This window comes from Pinus tabuliformis, chromosome X (genome assembly GCF_031772625.1).
Source record: "Pinus tabuliformis cultivar Carrire ecotype Pingquan chromosome X, CPIR1, whole genome shotgun sequence".
In the NCBI taxonomy this organism is placed as follows: Eukaryota; Viridiplantae; Streptophyta; class Pinopsida; order Pinales; family Pinaceae; genus Pinus; species Pinus tabuliformis.
Genome location: NC_142308.1, coordinates 1,133,014,927 through 1,133,027,293, shown reverse-complemented (window position 1 = coordinate 1,133,027,293; position 12,367 = coordinate 1,133,014,927).

Below are 12,367 nucleotides of genomic sequence, written 5' to 3'. Positions count from 1 at the left end.
TATAAACTTTTGCCAGGTCAGGAGGAATTGGAGAGGATACTAAGGGATATCAGATATGATATGGAAGATATTGTTGTTAGATTGAACAAAGTGGAGCGTTATATAATCTTTGATTCGGACATTAATTCAAATAACCCTCGAGATGGCGAAGCGGATATTGATGTTCCACCAATCAATATGGTCAATGCAATCTCCTCTCCTGATTACCGAGTGATCATCTTGGACGAATGAGTCCATCTTTGATTTCGTTTTTGTCTTATGGTTTTATAATCAGTGGTTGTTTTTGATGCTCCTTTTTCTATCATCTATCTCCTTGTATGTACTTGTTGATAGTGGGTAAAACACTCTTATGTCAACATCTATGGTATTTTTGTATTGTTGGAAATCCACCACATCAACCGTTCACAATTGGGTGGTTGCTCTTTTGTTCTATTTTCAGCAAGTTACTAGTCATTTGACTATGTTCGGTCCCTATAATACTAGTGATTACCCCATTACTATTGTAGTTGTACCCCTTATTAATATTGTTGTGCCCCTATTGTCCCCATATTTTTATTACTGTGCCCCATAGAATCCCTCTATTGTTATTTTTGTGGCTTTATATTATTATTGTTAGGTTGGTTGGGTTATATTGTGATTCCTTAGACTCCTATATATAGAAAGGAGGTTTTGTCATTTGAATCATCAAATAATTGTTCATTTATGTAATGTAAAGGAGGTTGCCCCCTCGAAGAGGCTGAATTCTAAGGCGTTGATCTATCTTTTCTATCTTTTTCTTGGGCTGGTTTCATAACATTTAGTATCAGAACTTTGGATTATAAGGTTTCGCTACTCTGAACAGGTCATCGTGGCATTTTCACTATAACTTTTTTTTCTGTGATTTCAGAAGCTAAAAAAAAAAAACCAATTTGAGAAGACATCGCGCTGAATCTCGGGTCTGAATTTCTGAGCTTTTCACGCTATATTTACGGAGATATGATCTGAGGAAGTTGGTCTTTTTGCAGACTCCTGAATTACATTCTAAACAGGTGACCTGGGGAAAATTGTCATAACTTTCTCTCTGAGCATCAGATTGAAATTTCGTAAGAAGGTACAGAAAGAGGACATACTGTAGTTTCTTGTATATATTTTTCAGTGCCAAAGGTCGAAACAGTGACTCGTGGTACGTCGTACAAGTTCGCTCTACTGAACTAGTCTATAATCAAGTCACTGTGGGAGATTTCGCATAACTCTTCCTTGGAGAATCAAATTTGGATCACACTAGTGGCATTGGAAAGAGGACACAGAGGGCTACTGCAGGTCACAATTTCAAAACTGGATGATTCAAAAGTACAGAGATACATCAGAGGCAATATCGAGCTCCTACCAAGTGAAAAAAGGTGTGTAGATTTTTTTAAATCTTTGCTTAAGCTTGGTTTGAAAATTTATTTTGAAGGAATTCAAAGGGCTTAGTATTATCGATAACTGATGCCCCAAGGAAAGAAAATGCAAACACCTAGTAAGCAACTTGAAAGCTCTAGCATGACTCATGAAGAAGAGGAAGAAATGCTACATGATATATCAAAATTACAAGACCAGGTGCAACAAATGTCACTCTCACAAAAGCTAATAGAAGCTAAGATAAAGGGCGTGGAAGCTAAGATGGACGATTTGAAGATATATTTGAAGACAGATTTGAAGAGAGACATGGCAGATTTGAAGACAGATTTGACAAATTTTCTACAAGAAATACTTACTAATGGTGAAAAGGTAGTAAAGGAAACTCATGATGCGAACAAAAGAAATGTTAATCATGATTTCATAGACTCTAATGTGGGATCGAAGACCCACCATATTCCAAAAATCGATATGAGGAAGTTTGATGGCAAGGATCCCGCAACATGGATATTACAGATGGAGCAATTTTTCGATCTCAATAATGTGCAAAACACACAAAAGGTACGTATTGCAACTTTATATTTGGAACCAAATCAGTTTGTATGGTATCAATGGCTTTGCTCTCGTAAACAAATTATCACTTGGGCAATTTTTACGAAAGAATTGATAGCACATTATGAGGATACAAAAAGCAACACTTTTTTTAGCCAATTGATAAGTCTCAAACAAAAGGGTTCAATAATGGAGCACATTGAGGAGTTCCAAAAATTGAACATAAGGGTAAAAAATATTCCAGAGGAGCATAGGATTGATGTGTTCATAGGGACTTTAAAGGATAATATTCAACATGATGTTCGCCTTTGGGAACCTGATTCATTAGAGAAGGCATTCAGGTTAGCAAGAAAAATGGAAAGAAAAATTATGGCAACCAGGAAGCATACCACTCAAACTATAAAGATGGAAGTGTTGTTGCCCCTAGTCTTCCACAACCTATAAGGTTGACACCACAACAATTGGAAGAAAAAAGAGCAAAAGGGCTTTGTTACAATTGTGATAGCAAATACACTAAAGGTCATAAGTGTGCGGAGAAGAAATTATTCTACATAGATTGTGAAGAGGAAGAAGAAAAGGAGCAAGAAAGGTCAAAAGAAGAGGATATACTCCAGGAACAAAGCCTAGATAAAGAAGAAATGAATCCGACCATATCTTGTAATGCATTGGCAGGAATTACCACTCCTCAAACCATCAAGATAGAAGGACAAATCAAGAAGAAAAAGGTAATAGTGTTGATTGATTCAGGAAGTACCCACAATTTTATTCATTGTAAGGTAGCAAAAGAATTGAATTGCTTCTTATATCCAGCACCAGAGTGTCAAGTGATGGTTGCAAATGGAGGAACAATAAATTTATCTGGAAAGTGCCATAATATCAAGCTATCCATGGGAGAATATGTATTGACTAGCCCAATGCTTTCCATTCCAATGGGAGGTGTTGATGTTGTACTAGGAGTCCAATGGCTACAATCCTTGGGTACAATAGCTTTTAATTTTCAAGAACTTTTCATGAAATTTTCTATGAAAGGAAAGGAAGTTGAATTAAGGGGTATTGCAGGGAAACCGGGAAAGATAATCAGCTCTAACGGTATGACAAAGCTTCTAAAAAAGGAACAAAGAGGTGTAATTGCACAATTATGTTCGCTAGATGTTTCCACATTGGAATCATCTATTTCTCCAGATCTCCAAAAAGTCTTGGACAATCATTCCAAGGTATTTGAGACTCCCAAAGGTCTCCCACCTATTCGTGATCATGATCATGCTATTCATCTGATTCCAGGAAGTGTTCCTCCAAACATCAGGTCGTACAGATATCCCTATGCCCAAAAGAGTGAAATTGAACGTATGGTTGCAGAAATGCTAGAGGCTGGTATAATTCAACTGAGTCAAAGTTCTTTCTCTGCTCCAGTAGTATTGGTGCACAAGAAGGATGGATCATGGCGCATGTGTCCGGATTATAGGGAGCTCAACAAGCTCACTATTAAAGATAAGTTTCCCATTCTGCCATTGATGAATTAATGGATGAATTGCATGGATCAATTTACTTCACCAAGTTGGATCTTCGTTCAGGATATCATCAAATCAGAATGAAGACTGAAGACATTTCAAAAACAGTGTTTAGAACTCATGAGGGTCATTATGAATTTTTGGTCATGCCTTTTGGCCTTACCAATGCACCTTCAACATTTCAAGGTTTGATGAATTCAATTTTCAAACCATTCCTTAGAAAATTTGTGTTAGTATTTTTTGATGATATACTAATCTACAACAAGTCTTGGAAGGATCATGTTGAACATGTTGACAAGGTGCTACAACTATTGGAGGAGAAACAATTATATGCAAAAAGATCCAAATGTTTCTTTGGAGTACAAGAGGTGGAATATATGGGTCATATTGTATCTCATGAAGGAGTTAAGGTAGACCCTAGCAAAATTAAAGCCATTAAGGAATGGAAAATCCCCACATCCATAAAGCATCTACGAGGATTTCTTGGGTTGACAGGGTATTATCGCAAGTTTGTTAAGAATTATGGGAGAATAGCAGCACCTCTAACAACATTATTGAAGAAAGATGCATTTTCATGGACTCCAGAAGCAACAAAGGCCTTCGAACATCTTAAAGAGGCAATGTGCCAAGCACCGGTCTTAGCTACACCGAACTTCACAAAAACCTTTATTGTGGAATGTGATGCTTCAGGAAATGGAATTGGTGTTGTTTTAATGCAAGATGAAAGACCCATTGCTTTTGAAAGTCGTCCAATCAAGGGAAAGTTTTTACACAAAGCTATTTATGAGAAGGAAATGTTGGCAATACTCCATGCACTTAAGAAATGGCGACCCTACCTAATGGGAAGACACTTCAAGGTAAAAACGGATCATGATAGCCTTAAATACTTTTTAGAACAAAGATTATCCTCTGAAGAGCAACAAAAGTGGGTCACAAAGATGTTGGGTTATGACTTTGAAATCATCTACAAAAAAGGGAAGCAAAATGTGGTGGCAGATGCACTCTCAAGAAAGGATAAGGATGTGGAAGCATTTTTGTGTGCCATTTCTATTATCCAACCAGATTGGATAAACGAAGCAAGGGAGGAATGGAAGAATGACAAAGAAGTGTGGGCACTTATTCGAAAGTTACAACAAGATTCCAGTACGTCTGATACATTTAGCTGGCAAAATGATTCGTTATGGTACAAAGATCGCTTATACCTCTGTAAGAATTCCCAGCTAAAACAAAAGATTCTTATGGAATTGCACACTTCTCCCTTAGGAGGGCACTCAGGATTTTTAAAAACTTACCACAGGGTTAAGAAGGAATTTTTTTGGGATGGCCTTAAATCAGATATTCAAAAGTTTGTGGCGGAATGTTTGGTTTGCCAACAAAATAAAGTTGAAACAATTAAGACACCTGGTCTATTACAACCTTTATCCATTCCAAGCCAACGTTGGGAGGAGGTTTCAATGGATTTTATCACAGGTTTACCCAAGTCTGAGGGAAAGAGTGTCATCATGGTGGTAGTTGACAGACTTACCAAGTATGCACACTTTTGTGCATTATCACATCCATTTAAAGCCAGTACAGTTTCTACTGCATTTATGGAAACAATTCAAAAGCTACATGGAAACCCAAAGATTATTTTAAGTGACAGAGATCCCATTTTCACTGGAAATTTTTGGACAGAATTATTTTCTTGTCTTGGTACTCAGTTAGCTCATAGCTCATCTTATCATCCTCAATCTGATGGGCAAACTGAGATAGTAAACAAATGTTTGGAAGGATATCTTCGTTGCTTTGTATCTGATAAACAGACACAATGGGTCAAATGGTTGCCTCTGGCTGAATGGTGGTATAACACTTCCTTCCATACAACAACAAAAATGACCCCATTTATGGCACTTTATGGGTATCAGCCACCATCCATCACATCATATTTAAGAGAAAATTCTAAGGTTCAAGCAGTGGAACATCACATCGAACATCAAAACAAGTCCTCCAACTCTTAAAGGATAACCTCGTGTTGGCACAGAATAGAATGAAACAACAGGCAGATCAACATCGCAGCGAAAGAAGTTTTGATGTAGGTGATTGGGTATTCCTACGGCTACAACCATATAAGCAAATGTCCCTCAAGCAAGCTAAGAAGGATAATAAATTATCACCAAAGTATTATGGTCCGTACAAGGTGTTGCAAAAGATTGGTACTATGGCATACAAATTGGAGCTTCCTGCAGCTTCTCGATTGCACCCAGTTTTCCATGTTTCATGTTTAAAGAAGGTTATAGGTGACAAGCTCCCAGTTCAAACAATATTGCCAGAACTTGACGAGGAAGGAAAAATTATATTGGAACCAGAAGCAGTCACAGAAACAAGAACTCGAAAGCTACGAAATCGATCAATTTTGGAGTATCTTATCAAGTGGAAGAACTTATCCACTGAAGATTCCACATGGGAGGATGAGAATTATATATAGAAGCATCCAGAACTACTCAAGCGTTGAGGACAACACTTTTTTGAAAGAGAGGGGCATGTTGGGTCCCTATAATACTAGTGATTACCCCATTACTATTGTAGTTGTACTCCATATTAATATTGTTGTGCCCCTATTATCCCCATATTGTTATTACAATGCCCCATAGAATCCCTCTATTGTTATTTTTGTGGCTTTATATTATTATTGTTAGGTCGGCTAGGTTATATTGTGATTCCTTAGACTCCTATATATAGAAAGGAGGTTTTGTCATTTGAATCATCAAAGAATTGTTCATTTATGTAATGTAAAGGAGGTTGCCCCCTCGAAGACGTTGAATTCTAAGGTGTTGATCTATATTTTCTGTCTTTTTCTTGTGTTAGGGTCCCACCCTAACCCCCTTATTTATGTAATGGGATTGAGTCATAGTAAAGAGTCAATAAAGCCCATATTAATAATTGTAAGTGGTTAACTCGCAATTAATGACGGGACCACAGTTAGTTGCAAATGGGCCATGGTATTAGATAGATGGTATTAATAAAACCCATGGTGTTGATCCATGGTATTGCATGTATGAGTCATATATAAAGGATAGAGACTCCCTGCGAAGAGCATCGTGTCTTATTTTTGTATCGAGCTCTGCTCTATTGGAGGTTGCCCCCTCGAAGAGGCCAGTGAACATTGCTTTCTGAATAATAAAATATTTGCTGTTGTCTCTCGCTATTCTATGTTATGGGTATATTTCTTCGCATATTCTGTATTTGGGTATATTTTTGCAGGTTAAGAGCATAACAAGTGGTATCATAGCACTTTCCAGGGCCGGTGGGATCTCCATTTCTTAGCAAATTTTTTTTTGGCTGGAGACGTGTTCCGGCGTCTTTAAACCACGAGATCTGTCGTTGAGCGCATAAACATGCGGATTTGGGGAGGCATGCACGCAGGAAATACAAGAGGTGGTCACGCTTGTTGGACTCCCTTGTAACCCCTGTGGGTACCCCTTTGAGTAGTAGCGCATTAGACAGAACCGCGTACGGACTGTCTTCCAAGTACCTTCTGGGTATATCGGAAGCCCCTTAGCTCCTCTGCAACCTCGCCATAGATAAACCGTCGGCTGCCTTGCTGCTACAGTACACCGAGAACAGCACTCGGAGAGATTACTCACCCGTACGATAGGGTAGTCGGGTTGTACGGCTAAGGGTACGGTTGATCCTCCTTAGTTAGAGCCCTAAAACATTAGGCCGAGTACTACTGTCAGACCCTTATGTATATTGTGATATGTAGCACCTGACACACCTCGAGACCATAGTTCCCTTTTCTATCTGGGGATCACCATCATCTCTACCAGATCCGCTCGCACAAAGGGGTGCAGCAGCAGTAGACATCAGTGCCGTAGTTTCGAGTTAGCAGACTAGCCATTCCAATCTATTAGATCCATCAGATCTGCAACAACAATCTATTCTGTCGCTCAGAGCTATCCGATCCGCCATTCAGATCTCTCAGATCCACCTGATTTGAGTAGTTGTGTGGGGTTCCTATACCGAGGCATGATTTTCACAGGACTTTTGGTAGCATTGACATTTTGAGGATTCGGCTACTGCAGTATTCCTAAGGAGGGAGTAAAACTTCTTTAGGAGTTTTCAAAAAAAAAAAAATCATGTTAACGAGCTGAGCACGGTGGTACCATTCAATTCTTAGTGAAATTTTTTTTTGGGCAATCCCAATTGTCAAGAACATCAGGTGGGTGCATGGTAGAAACTAGAGCTCAAGCTATGGCCAATGAGAGGATGGACAAACTTGAAGAATCCTTGCAATCCCTCCAAATTCTGCTTGACCGACTAACTAGCATAATCCCGAGCATAATCCCAATAGGCAAGGAGCAAGCCCATGAGGAGGCATATATTGGCAATGGACACAGTGAGGGTGAGTCTAGCCACTCTATTCACCTCGGGGGCCCCCACCAACAATCTCGTCCGCGACCTCCCAAGTTGGATATGCATAAATTTGATGGTTCTCACACGGCAGCAAGGATAGCACAAATGGAGCAGTATTTCAATCTGAATAACATCTTAGATAATGAGACTCCGCTTATGGTGGGGAGCATGTACTTGGACAATGAAAGGTGGCAATGGTGGGAATGGCATCAACATTGCAATGGAACTTTTATTACTTGGACCTCCTTCAAAAAAGCTCTTACAGAACGCTTTGACCAGGAATCTTCTTTTTTGGGTCGTCTTACTGAGCTCCGACAGACTGGCACAGTGGATGAATATATTACAGCCTTTGAAGCCTTAGCCTTCCGCACTAGGGGTCTCCCAGATGTGTTCTACACGGAATGTTTTATCAGCGGTCTTAAAGAAGCCATAAAAGCCCACGTCTTACTGCACCACCCTCCCACATGGACGGAGGCTTGTAAGGTAGCTCATAACGTGGAACGTGCGTTAGCAGCCTAGTACAGTCGCCCAAATTTCACCGCTAAGGGTTGCCCCCCACAGGCTCACAGCACGACTCAAACACTTAAGGTTCAAAAGGTGTCACCTGTAGAAATGGCCGAAATAAGAAAGCAAGGATTATGTTACTACTGTGATGAAAAATACTCCCCAGGTCATAAATGCAAGGAGCCCAAATTTTTTCAAACTGATGCCACTAATTACAGCTCATCGGAGGAAGATCCACCACTGGAGGAACAGGAGGCGGTAGAAGAGGACAACCAAAAGGACAATGTCCCTGACGAACCGGTTATTTCGTTGCATGCTTTGGTAGGGATTTCTTCACCTCAAACTCTCAAAATCAAAGGTTTTATTAAACATCTCCCAGTAGTAGTCTTGATTAATAGTGGAAGTACACATAATTTCATCCATCAAAAAGTAGCGGAAGCAGTGCATTGTTTTGTACGAGCAGTTTCTAACTTCCAAGTCCAAATTTCGGATGGGGGCACAATGAAATGTGAAGGCCGCTGTGAAAATGTCAAACTTCAAATGGGGGATTATCAGTTGAAGACCCACATGTTTTCCATACACATGGGAGGGTGCGACATTGTCCTCGGTGCTGAATGGCTTCGCACTCTTGGGCTAATCACAATGGATTTCCAAGAGTTATATATGAGTTTTAAGCAGAACAACTCCACACATACCCTCCGTGGACTCCAGGCGGGAGCTCCCACTATCATCAGCTCGCATAGGATGGAAAAATTGCTAAAAAAGGGCCATCATGGAGTTATAGCTCAATTTAATGCCATCCAAGCAATCAAAACCAAGTCTCTGTTGATTCATCCTGAGATGCAACAGATTTTAAATAACCATCTGTCGGTCTTTGACAAGCCTCATGAACTTCCACCCTCGAGAGGGGAACATGATCTTAGCATCACCTTGGTTCCAGGGGCCCAACCCCCAAATGTGTGCCCATACAGATATCCATTCACCCAAAAGAATGAAATAGAAAAAATAATCAAGGAACTTTTGGAAGTAGGTGTCATACGTCCCAACATTAGTCCTTATTCATCACCGGTGGTCATGGTGCTCAAGAAAGATGGGGAGTGGTGGATGTGTCCAGACTTTAAGGCCCTCAATAAGTTGACAGTCAAAGATAAATTTCCCATCCTGGTGGTTGACTATTTGCGGGATGAACTCAATGGTGCTCAATTCTTCACTAAGTTGGATCTTCGCTCAGGCTACCACCAAATTCGCATGAAGGAAGTTGACATTCCAAAGACTGCTTTCCGAACTCATGAAGGACATTATGAGTTCCTGGTCATGCCATTCGGTCTTTGTAATGCCCCATCTACTTTTCAGAGCCTTATGAACCACCTTCTCAAACCATATCTCAGGAAATTTGTCCTTGTCTTCTTCGATGACATCCTCATCAATAGTTTCACTTGGGCCGCACATCTTCAGCATGTAGATCTACTCTTGCAACTGCTCCGCAAGCATAAATTATTTGTCAAGATGTCCAAGTGTTCGTTTGGCATGGAAGAAGTTGAGTATTTGGGCCACATTGTGGGGCGTGAAGGTGTCAAGGTGGACCCCAAAAAGATCCATGCAATGCAGGATTGGCCTCAACCTAAGACCTTGAAGAGCCTGAGAGGATTTTTGGGTCTCACAGGCTATTATCACAAATTTGTCCATAATTATGGTCGCATAGCAAAGCCCCTCACTCAACTCCTGAAGAAAAATTCATTCTTCTGGAATGAGGACGCACAACAGGCATTTACAACTTTCAAAAATTCCATTTATTCCACTCCAGTCTTAGCACTACCTGACTTCACCAAATCTTTTGTCATTGAATGTGATGCTTTGGGTACGGGTATTGGGGCGGTCTTAATGCAGGAAGGGCGACCTTTTGCCTTCACAAGCCAACAACTAAGTGGGAAGAATCTGGGCCAATCTACCTATGAGAAGGAAATGATGGCCATTTTACATGCAGTAGAGACCTGGCGACCTTACTTATTGGGGCAATGTTTCCAAATCCGCACAGACCATCACAGTCTTAAATATTTTTTGGAGCAACGCCTATCCTCCCCACAACAAAATAAATGGGTCGCCAAAATGCTGGGTATGATTATGAGATCATTTACAAGAAAGGGCAAGAAAATAGTGTAGCAGATGCATTATCTCGCCAATTTGAGGAGGGAAGTACCCTGTTAGCAATTTCCCTTCCAATTCCAGAACGGATTGAAGAAGCTCGCAGGGAATGGTTTTCACATCCCGGGCTCTCCCAACTCACTTCTCAATTGCAGGCGGATCCAAATTCCACCAAGGGCTACTCGTGGCAGGATGAGATTCTTCGCTACACGGATAGAGTCATAATATCACCAACATCCACCCTCAAAAGCCGCATTTTGGCAGAATTGCACTCATCCCCCATTGCAGGACATTCAGGCTTTCAGAAGACGTATGCTCGCACCAGAAGATCATTTTTTTGGACAGGCATGAAAAAGGAAATCCTCACTTTCGTAGCAGAATGCGATGTCTGTCAACGCCACAAAGGGGAGACTGTCAAAGCACCAGACACATTACACTCGTTGCCCATCCCGGCAGCAATATGGACAGAGGTTTCTATGGATTTCATTACAGGTCTTCCAAAGTCAGGAAACAAGTCAGTCATCATGGTGGTTGTGGATAGACTTTCGAAGTATGCTCATTTCTGCGCCCTACCCCACCCGTTTACATCGACTTTGGTCACTCAATCTTTCATGGATCAGATCTTCAAATTGCATGGCATGCCCACTCCTATTATGTCCGATCGCGACCCGATCTTCACCAGTAATTTTTGGCAGGAACTCTTCAGGCTACAAGGCACCCAAATAAAACTCAGTACTTCTTATCATCCACAAATGGATGGTCAAACGGAAGCCGTCAACAAATGTCTGGAAACCTACCTCAGGTGTTTCACTTCAGAAAAGCAACATCTTTGGGTACAAGGGTTACCTCTGGCTGAATGGTGGTATAACACCAACTATCATGCCACCACCAAAATGACTCCCTATGAAGCAGTATATGGTCAACTCCCTCCTTCCCCTACTTCTTATATCAAGGGGGGCTCAAAGGTACAAGCAGTGGATCAACTCCTACAAAACCGCGCAACCATGCTCGCCCATCTTAGAGAGAATCTTCATCAAGCTCAAAACCGCATGAAGCAACAGGTAGATCAACATCGCTCAGAGCGCCAATTTCAAGAAGGGGATCAGGTCTTTTTGAGGCTGCAACCATATAAGCAAACATCACTCAAAGACAAGGGTTGTCAGAAACTATCTCCAAAATTCTACGAACCATATTAAGTACTTCAGCGCATTGGAGAAGTAGCCTACAAGCTGGCTTTGTCGCCTACTACAAAAATCCATCCAGTTTTCCATGTCTCATGCCTCAAAAAAGTGATTGGGAGCAATTGTAGAATTCAAACCAGTCTACCTGAATTGGACGAGGAAGGGTCAATCTGGCTCCAACCTGAACAAGTCCTAGACACACGAGAAAGGCATCTGCGTGGCCGCATGATTAGGGAAGTTCTCGTCAAGTGGAAAGACACCTCTCCGGAAGATGCAACTTGGGAACCAGCCACTATTCTTCAACATTTTCCGCAGCTTCAGCCTTGAGGACAAGGCTATTCTTAAAGGGGAGGGCATTTTAGGGTCCCACCCTAACCCCCTTATTTATGTAATGGGATTGAGTCATAGTAAAGAGTCAATAAAACCCATATTAATAATTGTAAGTGGTTAACCTGCAATTAATGACGGGACCATAGTTAGTTGCAAATGGGCCATGGTATTAATAAAACCCATGGTATTGATCCATGGTATTGCGTGTATGAGTCATATATAAAGGATAGAGACTCCCTGCGAGGAGCATCGTGTCTTATTTTTGTATTGAGCTTTGCTCTATTGGAGGTTGCCCCCTCGAAGAGGCCAGTGAACATTGATTTCTGAATAATAAAATATTTGCTGTTGTCTCTCACTATTCTATGTTCTGGGTATCTTTCT